Source organism: Micropterus dolomieu, linkage group LG21 (assembly GCF_021292245.1).
Source record: "Micropterus dolomieu isolate WLL.071019.BEF.003 ecotype Adirondacks linkage group LG21, ASM2129224v1, whole genome shotgun sequence".
Taxonomy (NCBI): Eukaryota; Metazoa; Chordata; class Actinopteri; order Centrarchiformes; family Centrarchidae; genus Micropterus; species Micropterus dolomieu.
In genome coordinates this window covers 34,472,298-34,476,300 of record NC_060170.1, presented here as the reverse complement: position 1 = coordinate 34,476,300, position 4,003 = coordinate 34,472,298, and the positions used below count along the sequence as shown (strand labels likewise).

General features: G+C 41.4%; 1 protein-coding gene and 1 long non-coding RNA gene across 2 annotated transcripts in view; one reads left to right on the top strand and one right to left on the bottom strand.

The window, feature by feature from the left end:
• Positions 1 to 4,003, bottom strand: part of LOC123960356 (scavenger receptor cysteine-rich type 1 protein M130-like) — a 549,618-nt gene that overhangs the window by 115,094 nt on the left and 430,521 nt on the right. The gene's annotated exons all lie outside the window — the stretch shown is intronic.
• LOC123960227 lies at positions 876 to 3,632 on the top strand. The gene is made up of 2 exons (XR_006822472.1): positions 876 to 992; positions 2,432 to 3,632. It is a non-coding gene; the product is annotated as an uncharacterized LOC123960227 (long non-coding RNA).

The window sequence follows — 4,003 nt, the reverse complement described above, 5'->3', positions numbered from 1 at the left end:
ACATGCAGTGGGTCTTTGAGTTTCCTGGGCCGCCAAACCAGTACAGTAAATGGTAGAAAAGCAGTGCGGGTTAAAGAAGAAATGCTCCTTCAGAAGGTAGCAATTCCCAATAATAAATCGGCGGCGGTCCGGAGAGAACGGCAGCTGGGTCCGGACTGCGGTCCGCCTATTAGTGACCTCTGGTCTAGGGGTTTGGTCTGTGCAAAATGATGGTCACTGCATAAGTTACAGTCTTATTGGTTGCAAGAAAAAATAAGTGTTCTGTTGTTAATGATGAACTGATGTTGGTATGTATATAATACAACTGTTGTTTATTTGATACACATATTAAAGCAGTGAGTGCAGCGGTAACGTCAGATCATATTTACGCTGGGGAGAGGGTAGTTCGTCCAAAAGTTGGCTGCTATATTAAAACCACACGTGGCTTTGGGAGCTCGATTTGGCTGTGAGGGTGACTCCAGAGTGAAAGTGGCGAAGGTCTAGTTTCGGAAAGGCTTTATAAATAACTTTATTCATTTAGTCTCTACCAACATTTCCTTTACTGTCTGTCCCTCTGTGTGGATATTGTGTAGGCTGCCCCCCCCAGACCTGCTCTTTATGAAAAGCGCTGTGAGATAACTGTTGTTGTGATTTATATATATGATCTATATAAATAAAATGGAATTGAATTGTCTACTTGAAACCAAAGCCCACTCAGATGCGATTGGTTGGACACAACAAACATTCAGATAGAGATTATTGACGGACAGAATCCCACAGCTCCATGTTGAAGTGGTTCTGGGAGATTTCAGGTCACTACAGTTTGTGTTTGATGGGAGCTGATGGACTCATGATGGTGTGTGATGTGATGACGATGATGATGTCCTTGTGTTTGATCAGATCCAACAGTTCAACTCATCATAGTACTCGTCAGGCCGCTGACTCTGCAGTTGGTGTTGCTGTTCGTGTTGGTGTGGATGTTGATGACTGCTGCCCTTTGTTTCTACTATAAGGTACTGACACATGTCTGTTGTTTAGAGGCAGGGCTTGACATAAACTTTTTTGCTCACTAGCCAATATGGCTAGTGGTTTTCCAAAGTTACTACCCACGCAGCATTTTCACTAGCCATATTTTTGTTGTTGGAAAATTACGTTTTATATGACAAAAGTTGACAATGACATGCTTAAATTTACTAGTATTAACATTAGCTCTGATAAGGTTGGATGTGAAGCTCCTTTTTTTTGAAAACATGTAGTCTATTAAGAACAATTAAAAAGAGTATTTTCTTACTGCGTATATTCTAATTGTGATGTATGGGTGTAAAAGATTAATTGAAAAGAAAACAGAAACACTGTTTATTTATTTTAACAGCAGTAAATACTGTAATACAGAGTAGGAAAAGTATCTGCATTAGAAACAAGCAAAGAATAAATTATTTTATCTTACAAAAAACTACAATTAAGGCAACAGGATTATAATGTTATAGGCCTATATCAGTTTTGGGTACTTAAGATGGTTTGTTTAGCATCTGCATTTCCTCAGAGCTCTGACTGGATTTAAGTTTCTCATCATCAAGCTCTGGTAGCTCTGAGTACCTGGAGATACGTCCACCTGAAACAAGTATACAGGTCTTTATTTACCAGATTATTTCCATACAAACACATCTCCTGCTGTCCTGCGGGGATTAGTTTTATTAAAAAATAGAATTAACTCTGGAAAGGTAGTTGTGATATGAGGTGTGATGTGACATAATGGTAGTCCTGCTACTAGTCTATGTATTGTTCTTTTTTATAACACCATATATTCTCCACACTGCTCGTCCACGCACACTCACACGCACTGACTTAACGCTGTGTTGATGTGTGTGTGTGCGTGACCATGTGATGACAGAGATCATACCATCAGGTTGAAGGCAGGCTGGAGGCTGACGGTCTAAAGGTGTGAGGGACTGTGGCTGCCCTGTGACAGATTCAACTGTTATATTCTCGTTTGACAAAAGCCTGGATGTCATATATGGCGTGTGCACCCTGGCGGCAGGAGAGAGTGAGACGATTCTTCTGCTATTTAAAAGATCGCTAGGCTACGTCATCGCTGCCGCTGGTTACATTGATAATTAACAGCAGGCTAAAACAGCACTCGGACCAATGGCCAGTCTGCTAGTTTAATCTCCACAGCGTCTTCTTGTTTACAGTGTTGAGCAAAACACTGTGTGCAGGTAGCACTCATGGGAGTTGTAGTGCGAAAGTCATTTATTTCAGATGCCTTTTGTCAGCACGCCAAAGTGGCTAGTGGGAGTGACTGTGTTACCCACCATGGCTGAAATCCACCCGCATTTGGCAGGTATTAATGTCAAGCCCTGTTCAGAGGACTGAGATGAAGCACTCGGTCTGAGTTTACTGAAGAAGAGGAGGAGGTATGCGCTAACTCACATGTGCTGTCATGTCTCTCCAGGCCTGCAGGGGGCAGAAGCTGGGCAGTCAGGAGAACATTGTGCTGGATCAGTATACCCAGCGTGTTTCTGCAGCTGACTGAGGAGGAAGGAGCTCAGGGAGCAGAGTAGGACCTCCAAGGAGCTCATCTCAGCTGCCACACAACCCACCATCAGCTCAGACAAGGATTTTACACTTTTATACTGATGTTCCCTTTAAACAATCCGTCTGGAATTATTAGATTATATTAGAATCTCTATTTTTATTACTCTCAACATGAAAAGAGCAAAGCAGCATTAGTCTTTTCAGACTTCCTGTCTGTGGCTCTCAGCTCCAAGCCCATTGGTTCCTACTGAAGACGTCAATCTTTAAAAAGTCTTCACAAATATATAGTTTCATTTTAAAACTGAGTATCAGGGTCCAAACACCCGGCACAATTCAGAACCAAAGCCACGCCGACCCAGGAGGATCTGGAAGTCCTTCTGGAACAACGTTGGCCGAGTCCTGTTAGATATTAAATTAAAATAAAAGTGAAGCGTTGGCGCAGATCCTCTGAATTTGGTTTCACAACACTCGATGTGCAAATCACATTTGGTGACTCGTGAACAACTGAATCCTGAGACCAGAGAAGAAACATGTCCAAGAGCCTCCTGCTGCTGATCTGGAGATCTGGAGGCATCGAGTGCCGGAGACACTAATTTGAGAAAAATACAGAAACACAGAGATCAGAGTCATTTAGCGAGCAGACAAAGTACAACGTTAAAAATAATTTTCATCTCGTTAGTGAGATATAAACTTTAAGACTTTTACCGCCCTCTTGTGGCTGACGTGGGTCATTTTCTGTTGAGAGACAGATTTCCTCCTCCATGACGTTTTGTTCCTTCGATGGCAGCAGGAGCACATTTAGCTCAAGTCTGACTAAAAGCTGAATTATACAAATCAGAGCAAAACTAATTTTTGTAATTCATTTTGTGTATTTCATTTACTTCACTTTTTAGCTTATTTGATAATCATGTCGAATCATTTAGTAATTAATCAGTTAAAGACAGTATGAGGGCACTTTTGTGATAAAACAAAGTCGGGTCCAGGTGGATCATTGTTGGACGTGGAAAGTACGACACTACGTGACTGTCTGCTCATAGCCATTTAAAAACCAAAACCTGCATAAATTTATTATCTACTGTATTCAAAGAAAAAGCAGTTTAATAAAATATAAGACTGTGTTTTCAGTTTGTCTGTCTGTTCTTCTGTCTTTAGCACAGATGTCCACTTGGACTCGAAGATGAACTGATTAGAGTTTGGGGGGTCAAAGTTCACTCTGACCTCAAAATGACCTCGAAAAACTTCAGTTGCCTCCCCAAGTTGACTTTTTGCTCCCAGTCTTGTGTTATTGCTAGCAGGTCAGAGGAGGTGGTCTTGGTAGCTGATGTTAGCTTCTCCCCAGCCCTGACTTTTAAGGGGCTATATGTAAGTTTTTCAAAGAAATGAATCAAATTTTCATTGCCTTATTGTCAATGGGCTCAAAACTCACTTATAAATGAAGCACACGCCTGTTTTCTCCGTTGCTTGCATCAGCCACTATTCTGCTTTTAAT